We start from the raw sequence: 25705 nt of genomic DNA on the forward strand, positions 1-25705 counted from the left end.
GGTTTGCCCATTTTATATGGAATATTTTGGTTTTTAACCTGGGATCTTCTGCAGGCAAAGCAAATGCTGTACCACTAAGCTACAACCTTTCCATCTTCTTCATCAGATACATAAAATGAACAGAGAAGCTCTTCAAAATAAGCAATAATTTCAAATAAATTATTGTGGTATAATCCCCCCCCCAATCCGCCGCTCTTCCAATACTCTGCAAGTATTACTCTGTAAATAATATGTTCTGTAATGCTGCAATCCTTTATGGAGCAGTAAGTCCTCATAAAATCAGTGGGACTTAGCTTTGAATAGACATGCATTGGATTGCACTTAAGGTATCTGTGTCCTGCTTTACAGAGGACAATCCTCTGTTTAGAGGGCTGTCCGGTCCATGTGTGGTATAAAGATAAAATGGCCATAAGAACGGAGAGAGGGAGCCTTAAAGTTGTCCTTCAGCTGTGAGCATCTGGGTGGCAGACACTGCGGGCATACAGATCACTTAGTCACTGTCTTCTTCAGAATGGTTAGTGAGAAGTATACCTATTTAAGTTGCAGTAATTTCAAAATCTGCTTCTGTACATATAAATTATCATATGCAAATGTTAAGTAAATATGCCCCTTTTTTTGGTGCTGCATTGCCTTTTTTGGTGATGAGTTGGAAACCCTAATGAACCATTTTACGCTGCAGTCATAAACATGCTTACTAGGGAACTGGATTCATCAAACTTAGTGACACTGGAAAAGGTGGTGGCATCTCAACTCCAGACAGTCATGGATGATACTTCTTTACTTGGATTCATTTCTGTACATTTTCTGACCTGGTTATGAGGCTGAAACTGCCTTGGTCATCCTGCGAATGACCTGTGCGGAGACAGAGCCTTCTCAGTGATGGCTCTTCCAGGGCTTTTTTTTCAGCTGGAACTCACTGGAACTGAGTTCCAGCACCTCTTTGTAGCATAACAGTAGCTCAACGACTTAGGGTTGTCTGTAAAAAAAAAAAAAAAGAGGGGGGGGGAGTTCCTGCACCTCTTTTTCTAGAAAAAGAGCACTGGACTCTTCACCTATGATCATCCTCACTGGAGATATTTGTCAAGTTCCATCTGTGGATGCTTTTTGAACCTCTGCCTCTTCTGCTTAGCCTTTCTTGGTGGTGGTTATTGTTGTTGTTGTTAAAGTTTTGGTCTCCCTAGATTTTTAAAAAATGTTTAAGCCTCCCTGGTTTGATCTCTCTGGTGTTGATCTGGTGTTAAGTTTTAGTTTGTATATTCTGTTTTGATAGTCTTTTTTTCTGTTGCCGGAATCCGTTTTGTGAGGACGTGGTTCTAAAAGGTGGAATATAAATGTTTAATATAAATAATAACACTGAGCGAAACTCAGGAATGATTTACAAAGGGTTTGCGTGTTAAGTTCTTGTGACATGCTTGACTTCTGTGTAGGACACCTTATAATGTGTGAAGTCCATAATGCACAGTCCACATAACCTCTAACAGTACTTACTTATATGTGCGTTCTAGTTTCACCTTGTTGATATCTGCAGCAGGTGAGCCTCTTTCGTGTCCCAGCTGTACCTGGTTAAATAGTGCTGCACCTTTTCCATTACAATGTGTACCTGTTGCTAGTGTAGACTGAAGTACCTCATATGCTTTACGGACTGTTTTTCTAGGGAGCTGCAGGATGTCATTATTCTGAAAGTGCACGCTAAATTACTCCTTCAAGTATGAGTCCCATATAGATTGCAATAGTTATTGACCACGTTATATTATCTAAAAACTTGCTCTAAGCCCACAGGATAGGTTTTTTTTTAAAATTCAATCAGTACAAAATCATCCATATTTTCAGAGCTGAGATTAATGGATCAGTTTGTCTGCATCAAGGGTGGAGATTTTGTGGCCCTCCAGATCTTGCTGGACTACAACTCCCAACATCCCTGACTATTGGCCATGTTCACAGTGGCTGATGGGAGCTGGAATTCAACAGTATTTGAATGGTCACAGGTTCCCCATCCCTGTTCTAGATACATCAGTCACTCTAGGAACTGAAAACAGGTTTTTGGAGTGAATGTTGTGTGACATTGGGGTGTCTCTTTAATATTAATAGTGAACTTCTAGCAGAAGCCCCACTACACTGGCAGAGGTCCAGTTATGTTCCTTCCTTGGCAAGATACAAGCAGGCAGAGAGCACAATAAGCCTAAACAAGACTCTAGCTCTCACTAAGGTGCTAAACCTGTGGCTGGGCTGTACCGCTTCATATTGCTGGTAAGGGCTTAGGCGCTTCAGGGTTTTGTTTTTTAAAGCAAAAAGCCCAACATCCCTCCTCTGCAGGGTTCTTTCCTGACAAGGAAAGCCCCTCCTGGCACTTTCTATCAGTTGCAGAAGTGGGGAGTGCAAAAACAGCATGGTTTCAAAGTGAATGCTAATGGACATTGTTGCTAAATATCTTTCGCAATGACCCCCAGTTCATGCTGCGACTTCTGTTTGCTCACATGGGGTGGCCTTATACCCTGGTGCACAGAGTCCTTCTGGCTGCAAGACGGAAGCAGCCTGCAAACTGGGGGCTGTGGTACTTTATTATTATCGTATTGCTTGATCATATGCTGGCATTGAGCCGTTTTGCAGAGGCAGGACAATCCTGCCAATAGAGCCAGGGATCTTTTTTTGCCCTGGAGCAGAATATTTCAGTCCACAGCTGGCACCGGAGGCCAGCCTCCTCGGACAGCTGCTGAAGTTCCAGCATTTCAGGCTAGCCTCCTCTGCTATGATACTCCTTCCCTCAAAGAATTCTAGGAGCTGCATTTTATTAAGGGTGCTGAGAGTTATTAGGAGACCCCTATTACTCTCACAGAACCACAAATTTCAGAGTTCTCTGTGAAGAAGGATTAGTTGTTAAAAAACCACTGAGGATTATAGCTTTGTGAGGGGAGTAGGAATCACCTAACAATTCTCAGCACTCTTAACAAACTGTGGTTCCCAAGAGTCTTTGCAGGAAACCATGACTTTTAAAGCAGTATCAATGTGTCTTAAATGCACAGTATAGATGTGGCCTTAGCTGGCCAGTTCCAGTGGGAACTAGCCACTGTTGAGGGTCAGGCACTGAAAAATAGAGCTCTTTGTGGCCTGCTCCGTGTCCCCTCAGCAAGCTTCCTGTCCCATTGCCAGTGCTCAAATAAGTTTCAACTGCCAATCCCAATGGCTTCTATATGTGGTGTGGAGAGGTGCACACCATCTTGACCTTTTGCCTCAGGCAGCAAAATATCTTGATCTGGCTCTTAAGGGGGTCATGTGAGATGTAACTATAATTTAGTAAAGAGTTTTTGAATACTGCCCTTCTTCTTTTTAAATACCAAGTAAGTAAATAAATCGTGAGGGCACTTAACATTACAATTTAAAACCAAAATATAACAATATACAGTAAAACTCAAAGTCAATAAAACAGTTGAGCAAAGTGGAAATTCCTCCCAACAAATAGTTTTATTAAGTTTCCATTTACATTTGTTCAACTGTTCACTCTTTATACAATCCAAGTACTTAAAATGCTTCTACACAAAAGTGGAAAAAAATCTATCAATACAAATTGTTCTAAAATATGAAACCATTCCCAGGTGATCATTCTGAAAAAAGCTAGACATTAGTTCACTATAAGAACTTTGTTTAGCTGCTGTTCTTCCAGACCAGTCCTAGCTGCAAGAGCAGACTTTGGTCTTTCAGTTTTCAGCAGCTCCCTGCTCGAGGCCAAAATTCAATGCCCCCCCCCCATCTCCTGCCTTTGGTTCTGCTCAATTTACTATGTCATAGTTACAACGTCCTGCAGCACCCCCAGGCTCAGCACCCAGTGCGGTGGAAATGGTAGCACTACCCTAAATGCCTTTGCTAGCTGTGCTTCACCTCTCACAGAACTACAATTCCCAGCACCCTTAATAAGCTAGAATTCCTAGGATTCTTTGCAGGGAAGGAGTGTGGTATGGTTTATTTATATACTGCTTTTTAGCTTAAGGCTCCCAAAGCTGTGAACAACAATATATATATTAATGCAAATAAAATATATAATACAATTTATCAATAAATCAAAACAAAATAAAATAGCATCAGAACTCAGCCACAACTACAGCTCCTGTAAACAGGATTTGAGTATTACCAGGCGCAGTGCACTGGAGATGGCAGAATTCTTCCATTCTACTTTGGTTCTTTGTGGGAGTGAAGAACCAGCATGTTGGAGTTTATTCTTACACACTGTGTTAGTCAAAACAGCACATTCCTAGGCATGTTTACTCCAGAGTATCACACTGTATTGCACAGGGTTCACTCCCAAAAAGAGCACATTGTACTGTAATCCTAATGTTGCAGCTTTACATGCATTTACCTGGGAATAAGGGACGCAGGTGGCGCTGTGGGTTAAAGCCTCAGCACCTAGGACTTGCCGATCGAAAGGTCGGCGGTTCGAATCCCTGCGGCGGGGTGCGCTCCCGCTGCTCGGTCCCAGCGCCTGCCAACCTAGCAGTTCGAAAGCACCTCCGGGTGCAAGTAGATAAATAGGGACCGCTTACCAGCGGGAAGGTAAACGGTGTTTCCGTGTGCGGCTCTGGCTCGCCAGAGCAGCGATGTCACGCTGGCCACGTGACCCGGAAGTGTCTCCGGACAGCGCTGGCCCCTGGCCTCTTAAGTGAGATGGGCGCACAACCCCAGAGTCTGTCAAGACTGGCCCGTACGGGCAGGGGTACCTTTACCTTTACCTTTACCTTACCTGGGAATAAATCCCATTGAATTCAACTGGATTTCCTTCTGAGTAGACATGCTAATCCTTTATATAAAGCCCCAACCCTTTGATGTATTTATGTATTAGGGAAAGCTGGTTGATCTAGCATAGTATTGTCTATGTTGATTGGCAGCGGCTCTCCAGAATTTCAGACGAGAGTCTCCCCCACCCCATTCTGGATATGCCAGGGATTGAATCAGGGATTTTCTGCATGCAAAACTATAGCCCTTCCTTTGGAAGGGTATGCATTATAGTTTGCATGTTGTTTAACAGTGCCTTGCTTTGGATTTATAATCGTATACTGTAATTTATTTATTTTAACCTGACACCCTCACCCTCGCCATTGTGCATCTCTCAAGCGCCCAGTTGAATCCTCAGCTTACAGTATCTTAATAGCTCTCAATAAATGTTGAAAGCTGTCTGCTGCTCATGGTGGTGAAGGATTAATAGCGGTTTGAATCTACGTAGCTGCAGCTCAGGATCTGTGTCCTCTGCCAGGTGCAAAACAGGAAGGGAATGACAATGAGCAGGGATGGGGGCATGAAGGCAGAGGGAGCTACTTGCAGTTCTGGATTTTGTGAACTGTGAGGTCAGTCCGCAGAACTTGCCCCCATTTAGGGATTGGTTGCCAAGAGCACCATTAGAAAAGCAGCTGGACTGTGTAGTGCAGATTATTGCATTGGTTCCGAGTTAAATGACAGAGCTGCTGACACAGGCCTGTAATACAAAAAAAAGGAAAGAAAAATCTTAGCATCCCTCTTACAGCCCAGTCGACTACAGCTTGCGGATTTATGGAGGAGAAACCAGCATTCTGCCTGCGTGAAGATCTTGAGAGCGTTTGTATGTGATTTCTGCCTCTAGCCAGGCTGCTTTTGTAGCAGAAAGCGATCAGAGGGCATTTAAAGGTTATCAATTGCTATCCGACAGCAGGAGACGCAAGCAGTTTGGCGGAAAGAGAGGATTTACTGCAAACACATGAGATTTCAGAACACCCCCTGCTACTTTTCAGCAGGGATGTTGATTTTTTTAAAAAAAATAATTGTAATCCAGGCCTGTAGGTACCAATGAAATTGACACAGTCCTCTTAATGAAGAGGAGGTAAGCCCAGTTTTTGGGAGGACAGGATAAATTTGATTCTGGACAACATTCTGAGACTAGTTTCTACTGTGTGCAGCCACATACAGTGGTACCTTGGGTTAAGAACTTAATTCGTTCCGGAGGTCCATTCTTAACCTGAAACTGTTCTTAACCTGAAGCACCACTTTAGCTAATGGGGCCTCCCACTGCTGCTGCGCCGTCGCAGCACGATTTCTGTTCTCATCCTGAAGCAAAGTTCTTAACCCGAGGTAATATTTCTGGGTTAGCGGAGTCTGTAACCTGAAGTGTATGTAACCTGAAGCATATGTAACCCGAGGTACCACTGTACACCTCTCTATCCTTCATCCAGACAAGCAAGAGACATTAGCAGAGTTCAATGGCATATTTTAGCTAGGCAAAAGCATGGGGTGTGTAGTAGGGCCAATGAGGGGGAGAGAGTTTGAGGGCCAAACAGAGAGGGCCGCATTTTGGGCCCAAGCCTGAGGTCCACCACCTCTGACGTAGGGTTTCTCGGAGCTCAGAATCAGAGATATTAAGCAAGAAAGTGACAGAGCCAGTCCAGAATTCAGAGGCAGTGGGTTGTTGTGGACAGCTGCCAGTCTGGCTCAGCTCTAGCATAACACAGTATTCTTCCTGCAGGTTCCCTTTGATGTACTTTCCCACCCAGTTTGAAATCACAGCCATAATGAACCTTGCCAACAGGAATCATAATGACATTTCCTTGGAATTCTTTCCCGTGTGGAATTTGCGTAATGAATTTCAGTGCCAGAATATGACTTTAAGAAATGAAGTCAGTCCTCCAAGCAACTGAGGTTGGGTTTACAGAGTGGCTTTAAGGAACTCCTGTACTGTTGGTGTGGAGATGCCTCTCTGCTCCACATTCCTCAAAATGCCGAAGTGGTGTACAGTGGTGCCCCGCAAGACGAATGCCTCGCAAGACGAAAAACCCACAAGACGAAAGGGTTTTTCGGTTTTTGCGACGCTTCGCTAGACGATTTTCCCTATGGGCTTGCATCGCAAGACGAAAGCCCATAGGGAAATCTCGGGGACCTTTTTTTAAATGCTGGCGGTGGGGAGCAAAGCCTTTTTCCCCCCTCCGGACTTCAGAAGAGGTCCAGGAAGGCCGGCGGGGGCGAAAGGCTTTGCTCCCCACTGCCAGCATTTAAAAAGCGGTCCGGGATAGCAGGGAAGCGCTTCCCGCTATCCCGGACGGCTTTTGAAGGCAGGCACGGGGCCCCGCCCGCCTTGGGAAGAGGTCCTGGACCTCTTCCGAAGGCGGGCGGGGGGCAAAAGTCTTTGCTCCCCCCTGCCTGCCTTTCCGGGAGAGCGGAAAAGGCAGCGCTGCCTTCCCGCGGGGGGCAAAAGTCTTTGCCCCCCCTGCCTGCCTAACCGGGGGCTTTTAAATCGCCCCGGGACTGTCCGGGGCGATTTAAAAGCCCCCAGATGGCTTTTGAAGCCTCCCCCCGCCGCCCGGCTTCGGGCCATTGTCCCGATGCCGGGCGGCGGGGCGAGAAAGCCTCCCCCGCCGCCCGGCATCGGAACGATGTCCCGAAGCCTGGCGGCGGGGCGGGAAAGCCTCCCCCCGCCGCCCGGCTTCAGAACGATGTCCCGAAGCCCGGCGGCGGGGCCGCGAAGCCTGGGCGCGCTGGCAACTCTCCGCAAGGAGCGCTCCCGCTGCTTGCGGAGAGGTCCGCGAAGCCTGTCCTGGACCTCTTCTGAAGGCAGGCGGGGGGCAAAAGTCTTTGTCCCCCCTGCCTGCCTTCCCAGGGGCTTTTAAATCGCCCCGGACAGCGGAGAAGTCCTCCGCTGTCCTGGGCGATTTTAAAATGCCGCCTGCCAGAAGAGGTCGGGGGAAGGCGGTTTCCATAGGAACGCATTAATTGATTTTCAATGCATTCCTATGGAAAACCGTGCATCGCAAGACGAAAAACTCGCAAGACGAAGAGACTTGCGGAACGAATTAATTTCGTCTTGCGAGGCACCACTGTATATCCTAGTAGTTAGTATATAAAAACGCATAGGCCTCATTGACTCACTCCCTGAGGTGGTTATCAAAATGGTTAAGACTGTGACTGCACACTTTAGTTAGTCAGTTGTGGGGAACCTTTGGCCCTCCAGATGTAGGTGAACTACAACTCCCATAATCCCTGCCCATGCTTGCTGGGGCTGATGGGAGTTGGAGTTCAGCAACATCTGGAGGGCCAAAGGTTCCCCACACATGCAGTGGTTAATGACCTTGAACAGGAGTCACAAATGGTTTTCAGCCCAAGGACCATGTAGACCCATGGCCAAAGTGTGTGCAGGGGGAGTGGTCATGACCTCATTGTAGCGTGGCTCAGTGGTATAGCATGAGCCTTGCATGTAGATGGTCCCAGGTTCAATTCTCAGCATCTCCAGGTATGAGCTCCGGAGAGCCTCTGCCTGTCAGTGTAGACAATACTGAGCTTGATAAACCAATGGTCTGGCTCAAAATAAGACAGGCTCCTTTTCCTAATTGCAAGTTCCTAATGCTGTCTTTCCGCTTTTCTAAAGTGTTTTTATGCTGCCTTTTTATTTTTTATCAGTTTTTATTTTTAAATTAAGCAGTAATGCTTAGAAACTTGAAGTAATTTTAATCTGCTTTAGTATTTTAACTTTTGTATGTTATAAAGTAGTGTTGCAGTTTTTTTCCTCGATTTTACTGTTTTGCCTTTTGTAAACTATCACGGGCCCCATCAGCAAGCAGAGAAAGTAAGTTTAGAGTTGGGGAGTCTAAAAAGTTTGAAAAACTCTAAAGAGATTCCAACCTCCCTTTCAGCTTTAAGACACAGGTTTCTTGTTAATCAAAACTTGGAGACATCAGAAAAGAAAGAATGAAAAGCTTGTCTCTATAGGCACTCAAGAGGGGGGGGGAGGTGTGGAAACTTTCCAGCCTATCTGCAGCTTGTGAGGCTGTATCATATGATTCAAGAAAGACCAGATCCTTGCAGCCAAGAATGAGGAAGTAGCTGAGCAGATAAACTCTCTTCCTTTTGTCCCTTTTGCCTTGAGGGTTGGGAAATCTGAAGTCACAGGCAGCGACTTCAAGAATGGATTACTGCAACGCACTGTATCTGGAGCTTCCCTTGGGCCTGATCTGAAAAACAAAACAAAATGGTAACTCAGGGGTCGACAAACTAAGAGCTGCAGGCTGGATCAGGCCCAATTGCCTTCAGGATCCAGCCCACGAACTGTCCGTGGATCAGCGTGGGGATTCTTTTAGTTTGGGCTGCGCCATTTTTTTCCTGTCCCATTCCATTTCCCCCACACACACACACACCGCCATGGCGGTGCCTCCTCCCTCCCTCCTCCTGGCTTCTCCCCGCCCTGCCTAGAGGAGGAAGGGAGCTGGCTTAGCGCCATTTTAAGCAGCCCCTCTCCGGAGCCAGCCCTTTTGCTCTGCTCATCTTCCCTCCGCCATCACCACCGCCGCCCTGGTGCTCCTGTGGGCTGAGCTTGCTCTGCCTACCCATGAGAAGTGGTGGTGGCGGGGGCAGCCCCAGGGAGGGTAAACGCAGTGGCTGGGGCTGAGGGGTGGGGAGGAGGACTACTTGCCCCCCTTGCCTCTTCTTCCAGTCCCCCGCCCCGTTGCCACTTCTCCAGCCCGCCACAAGGTCTGAGGGACAGTGGACCGGCCTGCAGCTAAAAAATTTTCCAACCCCTGCTGTAGTTAGTGTAGAATGCTGCAGCACAGTTGCTGACAGCAGTGATGACACCTCTGTTCAGAGACCTGCAGTGCTTGCAATTTGGTTACCTGGCCAAGTGCAAGGTGTTACTATTAGCATATAAAGTCCTTAACGGATTGGGATCAGTTTACTTGTGGGATCTCCCTGTATGTACCCACTTGACTGCTTCAGTTTGCAGAACCGGTGCTGTTAACAGGTGCCACACAGACCTGCTTAAAACATTTTTGTATACGCAAGACTATCCAGATAGGTAGAAGTTACATGTGAGTTACATGTCTCTTTTTATTAGCTACTGTTAATTTTAAGCAGCCTTTGAATGCTTTTAAATACCTATTTTAAACTTTTTTATTGATTATTTTAGTATTTTGTGGAAACTGCTTAAAGGTTTTGTTACAATCAAGCTGGATATTACTTTTGTTAATTAATTAATGAACATTAGGGCTCTCAAATGCAGGACAACTGCCTTAACAGTTTCTGAAGTAAGTGAAATAATACCCATGACTATTGCAAATGGTTAATTATAAGTCGCTTTGCTAGCAAGCACAGATTATAAAGAAAATAGGTACACAATTAAGAAATAAATAAATAGCAACTGGGTTTCTAAGATGCATATTTGAGTGAGACCCAGAGACTACTCCTTTGACCTGGTTTGAGCTGCTGTTTGCTTTCTTTCCAAGAACCGTTTTAACATTGGCTTCTTCAGAGGGAGAAAATAGAGAGCAACACCCAATTGATTTGGCCAGCTGGGTCAAATTTTGGTTCCTCCTCTCCCAGAACTGCCTGCTCATTCATCACTGGTCTCATTATAGGAACAATGATATACCGGTAACTTTAAGAATTGGTAGCTAAATGGGCTTGCTTTCCTCCTCCCTCCTTATTCTTTTTTCCTTTTGTGTCACATCGACCTTTGGGCAGGGATTGTCCTGTCCTGTTTTTATTGATTTAGTTAAAGTTAGAGTGTTCCACCCAAACAATTGAGGTATATACAGCAGTTACTAGCCATCAACCATTAAAAGCCATTGAGGCTCATTTAAACAACCATCTTACTAGAAGGACCATAGCTCAGTGGCAAAGTATCTGCTTTGTATGCAGAAGGTCCCAGGTTCAATTTGTGGCATCTCCAGGTATGGCTGGGATAGAATCCTGTCTGAAACCCCGGAGAGCTGCTGCCAGTCAGTGTAGACAGTACTGACCTAGATAGACCAATGGTTTGCCTTGGTATAAGGCAGTTTCCTATGTTTTCCCATCTTACTGCCATCAGCTCCGAAGGAGGTTAATAGCAAAGCAAACATATAGAGAAAAGTTGGCCTTGATTGCCTTAACAAGATTAATGGTGTTTGCAGTTTTGTGGGGTCAGCTGAGCTACTTGCCTTTCCAAATAAGTCACTGGTGACTTTCTTGGTTAGCCTCTATATAATCAGGACATTCTGTGTGTTTTATTTTATTTTTAAAATGTTCCCTTTGTTCCCTTCGGAACTCATCCAACAGGAAGAACAGTTTCATATCTTTCTTTCCTCTCTCGCCTCCTTTTCAACCATTGTTTACGTTTTTTTGTTGCTGGTCAAGATCTGTTTTCTGCTGGGAAAACACCAAGCCTTGGTCTGGGTGTTTGTGGAAGCTTTTTTGTGGGTGAGCCAGCGTGACACCAAAAGCATGGAGGTTTGCAGTAGAAACACAGGCCGGCACATTCCATTAGAAGGGATCTGGGTGGGACCAAAGCATTCTGCAATTGCTGGTAAGGTCACCAGCGTAAGACACCGATTATAGAAAACCCTTTCTAAGGAATGAAGGAGAGTTGACAGGATAAATACCGGCTGTGCCCACTCATTAAAGCAAATGGTTAGAAGAAGCAGCAACCACTGCCTTGGTCACGTCCAGCCTGGACTACTGTAATATGCTGTACGTGGGGCAGCCTTTGAAGAGGGTTCTGAAGCCACAATCTGGTGCAGAAATGTTTGGGGGTGTTGTTATTTCTGGAAAATCACATTCATGATTACATAAAACCCAGCAATTAATAAAACATTTTCTATATTAGAACAATACAAGACCACAATATAGACCGTTAAATGGCAGCATTGAAACAAGGCAGGCCTTGAAGCAGAAGGTAGTTTAGAAGCTTCAAAAGCCATCTTTGAGAAAAGAAACTTATTAAAATGGGAATAGACCAGTTTAGCCCAGGTAATTTCTGCAGGGAGAATATTTTACAGTATCGGTGCCACCACCAGAAAGGCCTCGTCTCTTGCACCTGCCCATCTTGTATTGCATGAAGACACAGTAAAAAGTAGATGCTTGGAAAATAAGCTTGGGCAGGGTCATATAGGAGTTGGTGGTTCTTGAGTTATTCTGGTCTTAGGCTGGGCACAAAGAATGGTATCAGGCATTGCTTTTTTATTATTTGCTTCAGCAATGCTTTAGCTACTCAGAACATATACAGTGGTACCTCGGGTTACAGACGCTTCAGGTTACAGACTTGGCTAACCCAGAAATAGTACTTTGGGTTAAGAACTTTGCTTCAGGATAAGAACAGAAATCGTGCTCTGGCGGCTTGGCAGCAGTGGGAGGCCCCATTCAGGTTAAGAACAATTTCAGGTTAAGAACGGACCTCTGGAATGAATTAAGTTGTTAACCTGAGGTACCACTGTAACATGGATTAAATTGGTACTTTAAAATAATGCACAACAATCCAGTCAGGTGTTAAGATTCCCAATGGAAGCCTGGGTGAATATCCTTTAACTGAGCCAAGGCCTTCCATGATTTCTGTCAAACAAAGAGGCAAAAGAGCAGGCCATGTCATTACTACCCACCCCCTTAAAATCCTTCACGGGACTGGAAGGCAGCCAGACCCTTAGTCCTATTAAGGACCTTCTTCCCCAGTGGCTCTCTCACCTGTGTTGCAGATTAGGAAATGGAGCTCAGTCATCAGCCGAGCATCATGAAATGACCTTTGCAGTAAGCATGGAAAGAACAGGCTGGAATGGGTTTTGCAAATGTTTTACAGGGATTCTCTGCAGATGGCTTCAGAATGGCACCCTGTTCCACAAGCTGTCCTTTGTTGCCATGGTTACTTGCTAAGATAAGTCTGGCGGGCCCTGTTTCAGATTCAGTTCACCCAGAATAACACCTGTTGACAAACCAAACAGCTAGAAAGGTACGACACTGAATGGAACTGTTGATTTCTGGGGTTTTATGCATGGTCTCGGCTGATCTTATTAGAGCTGCAGAAAGAACATAGAAGGTAGGACTGCAAGCTAGTCGGCTGGTGGCTGCACCACCAACAGTTTCACAGCGGAAAATTCCTTACATAGGTAGTCTTTCAGGGGGGCATGACAGTGGCAGAGTAGCAAGTGGCAAGTGCTTATATATACACCAAGTGTAACAAATTCAGTACCCTCCAGTTATTTCTGGACTCCAACTCCCATCAGCCCCAGCCAGCATAGCCAACAGGCAGGGATGATGGGACTTGTAGTCCAACAACCTCTGGATGGTACCACATTGGTTACTCATGATGATGGAGGATGATCTTCACTCAGAGGTTCCAGGGCAGGTTATGGCAGTTAAACACAATATTCAAAGCTATTTAAAACAAATCACAACCATAGAAAGCGAGTCTTAAAAATGTAAATCTCAGATGTCAACAACAAGCAAGAAGGATTGGGGTGGGTACAGAAATCTGGCCTACAAACCCCAGAAGTTTCATTCTTGCAACAGACCTCCTCGGCACGTTTACCATGCGAGTCTGGAAAAGGAACTGTCAACGAGACGTTCAGTGCAGATTCATGCAAAAAACAGAAATGTGGGAAATGATGGTGTCGCGCAACCTTCATGGGCACAGCCCCTGGTCTAAAGGAAGCAAACGGAGCTCCAGGCCTGATACAGCTTCAACGAAATCCTTGTCTGTTAAAAACAAGAGGATGTGCAAAGCTCACTGCCAGCTCTTCCGCTACTAGTCACATTCTTTGACCTCGCTTGCCCTTCCTCCTCATTTCAGAGGACGTGATCTTGATTAAGGTTCTCTTGTACGCATATTCAAATCACAGAAACCACATTTCAGGGCAATGTCTTGGTGAGGAGGCTCAGGATTTTAGATCCAGAATTTAAATGCACCCAGAATTTAGATCCAGAATTTAAATCCACCCACTCAACTTTCCTGCTTAGCACTCAGAGTGGGCCAGTCTAGATTGGGAGCCATGTGCTCAGATGTGGCAGGCTGCACAGTTAAAGAGGGCTGAAAACTCCCTTACTTGACTTAGTCCTTAGGGCTTTGATAACACTATGATGACCCTTTCTCATAGATTATTGTAATGCACTCTTATGTGGGGCTGCCCTTGAAGATGATTTGGAACCTGCAACTGGTACAGAAGGCTGCAGGTAGATCACATCACATGTATTCCTTGCCAGTTACATCGTCTGTCTACTTGTTTCTGGGCCCAATTCTAAGGTTTTGGGTCTGGCCTTTAAAGTTGTAAATCAGGGACAGATGGATGCCCTGATTTGTTTGTGGATTACTGCTCATGGTTTGTGAGAAACAAACCATGAGTGCTGGTTGGCACATCATGCTCAACCAAGTCTTGGGATTTCTGTCTCCTGGCTCAACCACATTCACAGTAAACCATGGTTTATTGGCATCGCTAGCTGTGATTTACTATGTGTTATGTGAACAAGCCCATAGTCGGGGGTAACCATACATCTTCCATAAAGGGTACATCCACATTGGAGCCCTTGAATGAAGCATAACTTTCCAGAAATAGGGCTGCTTCCCAGCCTGCTCATAGGTCTTTATAATATCAGTGGAAACATTTAGTCTTGGTGAGTATTAACCGCTTCCAATTTTAACCTGAAGATTGTCACTTGTCCAGTTTTAATTTTAATTTTAATTGTTTGAATTAATTGTGGGATGTATCTTAATTGTTTGATCACTTGTATTATGCATATTGTCTTATTTATATAATGTTAGCCACTCTGAGCCTGGCTTTGGCCGGGGAGGGTGGGATACAAATAAAAATTATTATTATTATTATTATTATTATTATTATTATTATTATTATTATTATCATCATCCTTTTTATTGCACATTTGTGATGATTTGTACTTGTGACGCTACCATATCAGTCATACTTAAACCTGTTTTCAATACTATTTGCACATGCAAAAGTTTTGGGCCACACCACACCATATCCGATCAGTCCTGTAACTTCCTTCTGAAACCCCATAACTTTTTATAGCTTTTTACAGTCCTTTTTTTTCTGGGGGCATGCAGGGGGACACATACCCCTAAATATTTTGTGAATCTAAGTTTGGCCTCATTGAGGGGCAGCATTTCAATATGAGTAGGAAAATGAGAGTACCCCTAAACATTTTTTTGGGGGGGGAACACTGGCTTTTTATAACACAAACGTTCCAGTTGTCTCCTCACAAGTAAGTTACATTCAGCAGAGAACCTTTTTTAATGCTAACTGAAATTCAAAGTTTTAGTGGATTTTATTTCTTCCTGTTGATCCTAGTGGGGCAATTAGTAATGAATATGAATAGCCGCTGTAAAATTACCCCAATGCCAGTTTTCTTTGTATTGGGAGGTAGCTTTAATTGCTGATTTCTCCTATTATTTTGTCCTTTTTTTCTTTATTTTAATGAGACAACAGCTCTGATGACTAACTTTTGCAAGATTGTATCCTAATTTGTTGCTCCATTCAGTTCTGGGGAACTGAACCTAGAAGATGGGGCTATATAAGAGGACTGTGATGAGGGCAGACAGATTCACAGTTCTTCCATCCTCCTCCCCCTGACTAAGTCAGTATCACATGGAGAGATCCGGAGCAGCAGGAAATGGCTCATCTCCTGTTAACAGTAACTCAATAGGGATTTGGAAGGTAATGATTCCTCTGCTCCAGACTAGTAGCGTAGTGGCGGAATTCAGAAGTGCAAGGTCCCTTCGTGATAGCTACAGCCGTGCTGCTTATAGGATTGTACAACAGCCAACAATTCTGCAATATTATTATAATTTTATAATAATAATTATTAGGGATGCACTTCAACGATTGATGCAGATCTCCATGTGTTGACTTTCAGTTAGGTGTACTATTTTCTGTGCACGATACACGGGGAAATGAATTGGAGTGCTCCAATATCCTCTTTTGAAGTGACTTAAGTTATATTTTCCACGAAGTTCCATTACACATAACAGAACTTACACACCATTCCCCTGAAAACTGAAGTACCTCGTGCACCTAAATACTTAGCTTTGGAGCATACAGTGCCTAAAACACTCTCCTTTTATCCTAATTGGGAGGCTCTAGGATGCTGGGAGACAGTGCCTCTGCAGGGACCTTGCTGCAGAAACAGTAATGGGACTCCAGACCACAACACCACTTGCCCTAGGCTCTCTGCCACCTAGCTTTCACTACACAAGAGCAGTGGCTCAGGAGTAGAACATCTGCTTTGCATGCAGACAGTCCCAGGTTCAATCCTTGAGAAGGGCTGGGAGAAACTCCTGTCTGAAACCCTGGAGAGTTCTGCCAGTCAGCATGGACAATACTGAGCTGGATTGGCCAATGCTTTGATTCTGTATAAGGCAACTTCCTGCGTTCCTATGCTGCCAGGATACAAAGGACAAGGCAGTGCCTTCCCTTCCATTCAAAACAGGCCTGGGAAGTAGCTGATGCCACTTAGTGTCTGCAGTACTGGGCTAGGTGCGCCACTGGCTTGATTTGGTATAAGGCAGCCTCCTAGATTCCTTCTCAGAAGCTCAGAGCATCCATAGGGCCAGCCAAGACATTATTGGGTATAGAGCAGAATTCTGAATTTCCCTCCTTTTGCACTAATGAATATGAGGGGCAATCTACCTGGAAGTTCTCATGCAATTCCTTTTGCATAGGGCTGGAACTGAGCAAGAGCCTAGCATGGGACACCATCCAGGTTAAGGTTCTCTTACACAACCATTGTTGAAATGAACAAGGTGATTCTAAAGCAGTCCTTGCTCCTGAGTACCTGAGTTGCCCTCTTTATGGGTTTGCTGGAGGCATGGGTGTGGCGGGGGGCAGCTGCCCCCCATTAAGTATTCTGATAGGAATTTTACGGTCTTAGATATATGGTAATGTTCATAAGTGTACCAACCAAGCACGTACATAGATCAGCACAGGAAGACATTTTTATTCCTAATCTGAGCCAGTGTTTTCTCTGCAAGGTCAAAGTAGGAAACCTCCAATTGTCTCTTTCCTCACAAATCCTGTCTTAAGATATGAATAGGGTGTGAGCCTGTGACCTGGCCCAGCAACTAAGTATTTATCACTACAAAAGACTGGCCAGGCTACCCAGGCAATCCAATCAAGTAACCTGCCAGACAGGAGATAAACAAGGACAGGAGAAAAACAACATTCAAATTTCTGTTTAGACCACCTTTTCTGTGATGTAGGTATGATGTATGGGGTGGGTGGGTGGGGTGGTGGTCTTAGGTTACACCCCTTCTGTGATGTATGTATGATGTTTCTGGGGGAGGCCTTGATCTACAGGGTGGCAATTTCAAAAGTCTTTATAAGGCCTTGCACGCCATTTTTCTGGGTTCTTCCTGCGGGTGAGGGGAGTACCCTGTTGCAACAGATCAATAAAGATCAAGCTTACTAGCTGCTTTGCTTCTCAATATTCTCTGGTTGGCCTCTGTTATTCTCTCCTACCAATAGGGAACCTATGTAAGGACTCTATATGGGCAATTTTTGTTTACAACAGTAAAACAGTAGGAATATGTAACTAACTGACCAATCACATCAGTTCTGCCCCCCCCCCAATCCTGGCTACACCCATGGCTGGAGGGCATCTGATTTGCCACTATGGGAAACAGGAGTAGATGAGAAGCCCTGTTCCAGCAAGGCTCTTATATTACCATCTCAAAATCTCCTAGGCCTCCCTTGGCCCTTTTAGGTCAGAGAAACACACGTTTGTTTATGGTGCCTCTATAAAGCCAGCCTCCTCTGGTGGTGTACTTGGAGGCAATTTAATGTTTCATTGATTTCCTTTCATAAGCAGCTCGTATTCTTCTGGAGGCGGGGACACCAATGAAACCTAGAGTCTTTTGAGTTCCTGACCGGTTGCCCAATGACAGAGGAATATGTCAGAATGGGAGCTGGTTGTTTTTGGTTCGTCATGCTTTGTGGACATAGAAAGCACAGGCCCGGTTGTTACAGGCTAGTCCTGGTTACTGTGTGGGGCTTTCAGATCAGAGCTGGCACATCACCTACCTCCCTTTCCCACCACTCGTTCTGAGTATTCAGACTATTCTGCTGGTATTAATTTGGCTTTAACCCTGGGCTCCCCCAGCCACAAGAGCTGCTAAAAAGGAAGCTACTGCAAAGAACTGGTCAGGCCAATCTAGATGGAGGAGCGGAAATTGTGTGGAGAGAGTTTGGAAAATGGCCAACTATAGATTAGCGGGATTGCTCCTCTGTGGCATTGCATTTGGGTTTGTCTCTTGTCCTCTTCTGTGTTTTTCTGCAATTCTCGCCCACTCCCTGAACTGGTGCATATCTGCACTTCTTCCTCTTGGGTCTGCAAGCCCACACATTAATTTCCCTAAAACAACACAGATTTTGTGCCATTGCAGCGAGACATATTGTTGTGGGTATGCCAACAAAGGGGGTACATTCCAAACAAAGTTAAGCCCTTGAAAGGGAGAAAGTTAACCATGTGCTTTTTATCTATTCAGTTTTAGTATTCATTTTCCCAACTTCACAATTTTCAAAGCATGTCTCCTCCTGAAGCCACCAAGGACCTAAAGTGCAACTAATCCATGTTTACATTTAAGTCAATCCCATTGTATTCAAGGTCTTACTCTAAGGAAAAGGAGGTTGTACACATGATTGCAGCCTCAAAACCGATTAACTACACATCTTCCAAGACTGGAGTTTTTACGCAGCTGTAACTCTGCAACATGCCATTGTTATAATAGCACATTAAGTGGTGGGTTTATACTGGATAATCCACACACCATTCTGCTTGATTAGCTGTTCTGCAATGCTTACTCAGAGCTACTGCATTATTACCGTATGGAGGGGCACTCTTGTACTATAGCACAATGGAAGAGGGCAAAAGTCACTGCATTTGCTAAATTGTAATGCTTAATGGCTAAAACAATATATATTTATAAACCAACTGGGCTAGGATAAAAGAATCAACTGAAGTAGGTCCAGACCTTAAAAGATTGCTTCTCTCATTTGGTAGCATCCCTTTCACATGTGTCAGAGGACAAGGCTAGTCACTCTTGAGTCCCCCCTTAAAAAGCAGCTAGCACCATCCCATTTCCATGACTCACAGCATGCATTCACTATTTCCCCAATGAATCTTTCCTCTTGTGGGTTTCACTTCTGCATTTTATTTTTTGTCTTCAGAATTGGTACATGTCGAGATATTTTCCAAGAAGGGGCTGTTGCAACCTGGAGTGTAAGCGTAGGAGTAAAGCACACTAAGGAGGAAAACACTTCTGATTGCTGGAAGTGCAGCAGCAGAGATTGTTCAGTTTGTAACTTAAGGGTTAGTTGTTAGTGTTAAAGTCAACTAGCCAAGGTGAAGGTGTTGCTTAGCAACTAGGCAGAGTGGTATGATCTTTATTGAGGTAGCATGTACTCTAATTGGCCATGTAGTTCTAAGGGCATTTTCCTCTGTACATCTCCTGCTATGTACGAGGTCTAAACTAAGGAAGACAAAGTACAGTCATACCTTGGGTTACAAACGCTTCAGGTTGTGCACCGCGCTGAACCTGGAAGTACCGGAACGGGTTACTTTCGGGTTTCGGTGCATGCGCAGAAACGCCAAATTGTGACCCGCGTGTGTGCAGATGTGGCACTGCGGGTTGCGAACGTGCCTCCTGCATGGATCACGTTCGCAGCCCGAGCGTCCCTGTATCTCTCTTCCTTTCTCCTCAAATTATACACTATTTTTGTCCAGTTTGCTCTGCAAAGTGTTATCAGGACTTTTATCACCAGACTCCATTTTTGTTATTTAAATGGCTTTGCTAACATTTTGCTAACACTGGTGACTCAATCAGTGTTCCAGGACCCTGTCATAAAACCATAGGAGAGAGGCTTTGTCAACCCTTGAGCCCTAAACCGGATGAGTGGGAGATCGCCAGCTCTTGATGGGGTTACACTCCCTCTGAAAGAGCAGGTTTGTAGCTTGGCGGTACCCCTGGATCCTTTGCTGTCGCTCAAGGCTCAGGTGGCCTCAGTGGCCCGGAGTGCCTTCCATCAGCTTCTGTTGGTGGCCCAGCTACGCCCCTATCTGGACTGGTATAGCTTAACTACTGTTGTCTATGCTCTGGTAACCTCAGGGTTAGATTACTGCAATGTGTTATATGTAGGGCTGCCTCTGAAGATGGTTCGGAAACTTCAGCTGGTGCAGAATTCAGCAGCCAGGTTGCTCAGTGGAGCAAAACAGTTTGCTCATATTATACCGATTCTGGTCCGACTGCACTGGCTACCAATTAGTTTTCGGGCCCAATTCAAAAGTGCTGGTTTTGACCTATGAAGCCTTAAATGTCTCAGGACCGCAATACCTCAAGGACCGCCTCTTTCCATATGAACCTACAAAGGTAGCCTCCTCCTCGAGAGGCAACATGAGAAGGACTTTCTCTGCAATGACTCCCCGTCTGTGGAATGCTCTCCCTAGGGAAGTTCACCTGGTGCCTTCATTATACACCTTCAGGTGCTGGGCAAAAATATTCCTTTTAAACTAGATCTTTGGTTGATTTGATTGACATCATATGCCCTTTTAAAATGTGGGGGGGTTTTTGGGTGGGGGGTTATTGGGTTGTTGTTTTTATTCTGATTATGTATTTTGTGGTTTTATATTTTGATTTTATTTTGTGAACCACCCTGAGACTGTTGGCTATAAGGTGGTATATAAATTGAATAATAAATAAATCTGTCAACCGACAGACTGGTTGTGGTTGCCAGATTTCATCTAATCCCTGAGGCCCCCTCTTGACCATCAGCTGAGAGGAGCAAGGGCTTCAATGTTGTGGAAATTGTGTAATTGCACCTCCTTTCTCTGCAAGAAGGTCTGCTACAAGAACATGGGAAAATGTCTCAGCAGTCATGTTCCTTGCAAATATGCAATAAGTGTCCCACACATTTTGCAACTGCATAATGCAATTTTCTGAATGCAATTGCATTTTGAAATTGAGGCTTCAAATAGCTGTAAGTCAAGGTTTGCAGTTCAGCTGGGCATATCTAGACAACAAAGCCCACTGGCGAGTTTAATTTCGTTTCATTTTCATTAACTATGGGGCTGGGAAAGTTTATGGAGAAAACAGAAGTTGAAACTGGAGTGGATCACTAAGAATTACATACATGACCTGGTAGCTTTCTGTGTGTCTGGCCTGTCACCCTAGTGTAGTGGCCTGATACCCTAGTGTAGCCTGTGTGCCTAATCTTCTCCATTTGGCCCTTGAGACCATTCTGGCCAAGCCACACACAGTTTAGATCACATATGACAGCAGATGTAATGACCAGGGTCATCTGAAAGGGCACCTGCAAAGCCCTCTGCTGCACTGCACCCTGGGCTGTCAGAGTCTTGTGAAGTGCTATGCACAGGCTTTAGAAACTTCCAATGATCATTGGACCCTGCAGAGCACCATACCTAGTGCTTCACAAGATCCTAGGATCAGTTGATAGTTGGCACCGTATGCCTTTGCCCGCAAAGCTTAATTTGGAAAACGGGTCACCTGATGCCACTGCAATGTCAGGTGAATTGACAGGTGGGCGTCCCCAACCACCTGCCATTGTTGGCCTGCATGGGTTGGGACTGGGAACTGGATCTGGCCTGCAGGCCAGGCCATCTACTTGAATGTGAACGTAAGAGCAGCCCTGCTGGATCAGCCAATAGACGTTCTAGTGCAGCATCCTGTTCTCACAGTGGCCAACCAGAGGAATGCGGGAAACCTGAACAAAGCAGCATTTCCCTATCCTGTCGTTTCCAGCAACTGACATTCAGAGCCATACTGCCTCCAACCAAGGAGGCAAAGCATAGTAATCATATTACATGCTGAACATAGCTGGAAAGGGGCTCACTCAACCTTTTGGGGCCCTTTATCAACAGCTAAGGAGAGAAGCAGCTGTGGTTGCAAGAGAGCTCCCTCTTATGCTTGCTTGCTGCATTACTGATCAAATACTTATCAGTGGGAAAGAGGAAGAATTTCCTGTCGCAATATCTCCAAATGGCTTGTCTTGTTTTGTTCAACTGGGGTTGGAGGGAGAGAGGTGTTCCTTAAAGGAGAGCTGGAAATTAAGCTCATATAATAAGGGTGGAGAAGCCATGGGTCAGATCAGGCCCTGGAAACTTTTTGAAGTGGCCAGCCCCAGTCTTCTCCTTTTCAGTACTGAGCTGGGCTAAGAGATTCCTCTGCTCCAGCAAGGCTTCTTGCTCTTGTATCTTGCTGGGTAAGTCTGTCTTTAATAATGCTTTACACCAGTTTCCCTGGGAAAGGCATTAAGCTAACTTGTAACTTCTAGGACCCACCCTTATCCTAGAAGTTACAAGTTCCAGGCATGGAGACGTATCTGAAGGAGAAGCTACATAATTTGGTTACATGATCAGCAATTTCATATTTCCATGAAATAGGAAAGTTTAGTCAAGAGTCTTTGGTTAGGTGCTTTTTCAAATAGTGATGGTTTCTTCCACTGCAGCGCTGGACTGAGAAGGGAGGCTTCCTCTTAAGCCCAGTGCTGTGTTAGAAATGAGTGTGACGTGGCGTGTGTGTGTGTGTGTGTGTGTGTGTGTGTGAGAGAGAGAGAGAGAGAGAGAGAGAGAGAGAGAGAGAGAGAAAGAACATACCAGCATGTATGGTGTGTATATGTGGGCCTGAAAATGTGAGAGAAGGACCCAGTCTAGGCCACAGATGTTGTTGGGACTACAAATCCCATCATCCATGAGCAACAGCAAGATAGAAGTAGGCTGCTTTAGGCTTTTTGCCTCCAGCCAGAGGAATAAGGGCTGCTTTTGCTTTTTTAAAAATGTAATTTTTCTCTGTTTGAAGCATTTGATTAAAAGGCAGAATATAAATGATCAAAAGGAAGATGTAAAATGTATTATGAGTGTCCTATGCGTGGTCCAGGCTGCCGTGCCACACCTGGGAGCTGGGCAGGATCAATCCCCCTCTTTGTCTCCGCTTTGAGCACCTTACCTCCCCTAAAGGCAGTATGCAAATGCATTCAATGAGTGAAAAGGGATCCTTGAATATCTTGTTGAATGGGCAGCTCCCTGCTTAGAAGACTCAACAGTGCCTGATGCATCCTTGCAGGCTGCGGCACACATGGGGTTAACAGGTAAGGAGACCAAAATAGCTCTTTTGCCAGCAAGGGCATTAAGAGAGGGGAGGCTGCTGACGCAGGCAAGTATCACACTGTACCATGACTGCGGGAAGCAGGGATGCGCTGCCTCCAGCCAGCTCCTGCTGCTACGCCAAACACAACACCCGCCAGCACCAGCCAGCCTGGAGGAGCATGGATGCTGCTGGGCTCAGGTTCGGCTTTGTTTACAGTGCACACACTCCTGGAGCACCTGCGATGGAAGGATGGGAAATGAAAGAATGGAGTCAGCTCTTTCTCTCTCCCCTCCTCCTCCTGCATGCCAAAGAGCCGACATGAACTGAGTCAGTGGCTCAGCTCTTCCTGGGAAGGGAAGCCAGAACTGGGGGTTCACCCACCAGCTGCAGCAATGGAGGATTTATTTATGGAGGAATATAATAAGGATCTCCGTTACGGCAGCACAGCCAAAGGTCAGGGAGGATGGAAGTTGTAGTCTAACATCTGGAGGGCACCACATTGGTTACTCCTTATGTAGGCAGAACTGAGCTACATGGACAAATGGTCTAACTCAGGAGAAGGCAGCTTCCTATGACGTTCCAGCTGTCACATAGGGATCACCTCTAACACCAGCCTGTTGATTACGCTGTTGCTGAAATTATCTTAAACCAGGGTTTAGGGAGATCTGAAACCCTCAGCCTAATTTGATGGTGGTGGGGAACCCAGAGGGAGATGGGCGAAGGGAAAAAGGGAGTCAACATGAATTCAGTGACAGAAGTAGGAGGGAAGAACGTCCTCTATAAGCAGTCAGTCTGGCAAAAAAGGGATCTCCCCCCCCTGCTGGAACTTCCCTGGGCAGGGAGAATGAGAGAGGGACAGAAAAGGCCCTTTCCACGCAGAAGGACTCAGGATTTAATCCTCAGCATCTCCAATGAGGTTTGGGAGGACGGGGGAATAAATTTGATTCAGTTAGCATTTAAAGGCAAACCTACCTAATTTGCACTTTCCAAACCAAAGCATAAAACACAGCCATCTTTTGAAATTCACACCTCTCCAACTTTTGTAGTGCAGTTCTCCATAATGCATGCAATTTTTATTTATTAATTTATTAAATTTGTCTATTCCCCAAAATGCATGCATTACTGAAAATAAACACACACCGATGCATGATAGTTCTAAAAATTGCATTCAAGAATGTACCGTATATTGGGAGAAACTTGCAGTAAAATGATGAATTTTCATGAAGACTTGTTTTAAAAAAATTGCAAACTCATTGGGAAATGTGGAGAACTGAAATTTAAGACTGGAGAAATGAGAAACTGAGCAAAACCTAAATCAACAGATTTGCCCACTTCCCTAGGTGGGAGAGACCCCTTGTCTGAAACCTCAGAGAGCACTGCCAGTCAGTGTAGACAACACTGAGCAAAATGGGTGCTCTATCCTTTATCTATGGCCCTTCTCCCAATCTTTTGTAAGCCACCTTGGAGATGGATTTTTTTTCTCAAAGGGGTATTTAAATTGCTCAAACAAACAAACAAACAAACAAACAAACAAGCAAATGCTAAGTACAGTATAGTATTGTTCCTCCGCCTGGCTTTCAGGTATGTGAAGATAAAAAGGGGATAATGGCACCTGCATCTTGCCTAGAGCTCCTCGGATGAAACACACACACACAAAAAATCAGTGAAAACAAAATGTGTAATATCACTCATCTGTCAGAGGGCTCATTTTCCTCTCCTTCAACTCTAGTTTTTCAGGCCACAATGCCCTCCTATTCTGTTTGCTTTTGTATACAAACAAACCGTCTTTTGCAAAATCTGGAAAGAAACTGAAAAGCAAATGTTATTTGTTCTCAATATGCTTAACAAAAGGATTTGTTATCACTGACAACAGGTCTCGTAGCCTGGCTTACCCCCCTAGAAGCATCAAGAAATAGAAGCTGTTACATTTCTCATGGGTTTCATGGGCTGGCTGCCAGACATACAGAGAGAGAGAGTGAGAGAGAGGTTGGGAAATTTAAGCGAAGTGTAGTTTTAAAATAGGGAGATGGAGGAGGGGTGGAACAGGAAACAGCCAGTCAGTTAATACAGTGCTACCTCGGGTTGCAAACACCTTGGGTTACAGACATTTCGGGTTACAGACTCCGCTAACCTGGAAGTAGTACCTTGGGTTAAGAACTTTACCTCAGGATGAGAACAGAAATCACGAGCTGGTGGCGCAGCAGCAGTGGGAGGCCCCATTAGCTAAAGTGGTACCTCAGGTTAAGAACGGACCTCCAGAATGAATTAAGTTCGTAACCAGAGGTACCACTGTATACAGGGAAGTCTGTTTCGTAAGAAATGAAAAGATGTCAGCTTCAGCATTTACAGAAAATGGAACTTGAAAGTGAAAGGTCTGACTTGGCTGTTGGAAGTTTTCTTCATTCTTGAGCTGCTGTCAGGAACACAAGAACATAACAGGGGCCCAGTGGATCAGCCCAGTGGGCCCAGCTAGTCCAGCATCCTGTTCTCACAGTGGTCAACCAGATAGCTAAGGGAAGTCCGCAAGCGGAACCTGAACACAACAGTTTCCAGCAAATGGTTTTCAGAAGCATTGATGCCTCCAACTATGTAGGCACAGCATAGCCCTCATGACTATAAGCCAGAGATAGCCTTACTCTGCATGAATTTGTCATTCCTTCAGCCTTTATTGGCATAATTGGGCAATAAAATGTATAAAAGCCATACATAAAATATTGGTAATCCCTACATATTAAAACACATAAAACATAAAAAAGACGCAATAGCCACCATTAAGTAAAATGAGTAGTTTTAAATTTGATTTTAAAAATCTCGGCTAAATATCCTGAAACAATCTCAGTAGTTTCAGGAACATCA

At 44.9% G+C, this 25705-nt stretch overlaps 1 protein-coding gene and 1 long non-coding RNA gene across 2 annotated transcripts in view; one reads left to right on the forward strand and one right to left on the reverse strand.

Moving 5' to 3' along the window:
- Positions 1-25705, forward strand: part of IFT140 (intraflagellar transport 140) — a 281216-nt gene that overhangs the window by 241028 nt on the left and 14483 nt on the right. The gene's annotated exons all lie outside the window — the stretch shown is intronic.
- On the reverse strand, positions 3442-9741 carry LOC309356250. The gene is made up of 3 exons (XR_014162699.1): positions 9612-9741; positions 4730-5458; positions 3442-4348 (listed from the first exon to the last, which is right to left on the reverse strand). It is a non-coding gene; the product is annotated as an uncharacterized lncRNA (long non-coding RNA).

This window comes from Podarcis melisellensis (assembly GCF_964234715.1).
Source record: "Podarcis melisellensis genome assembly, chromosome: 14".
Lineage (NCBI taxonomy): Eukaryota > Metazoa > Chordata > Lepidosauria > Squamata > Lacertidae > Podarcis > Podarcis melisellensis.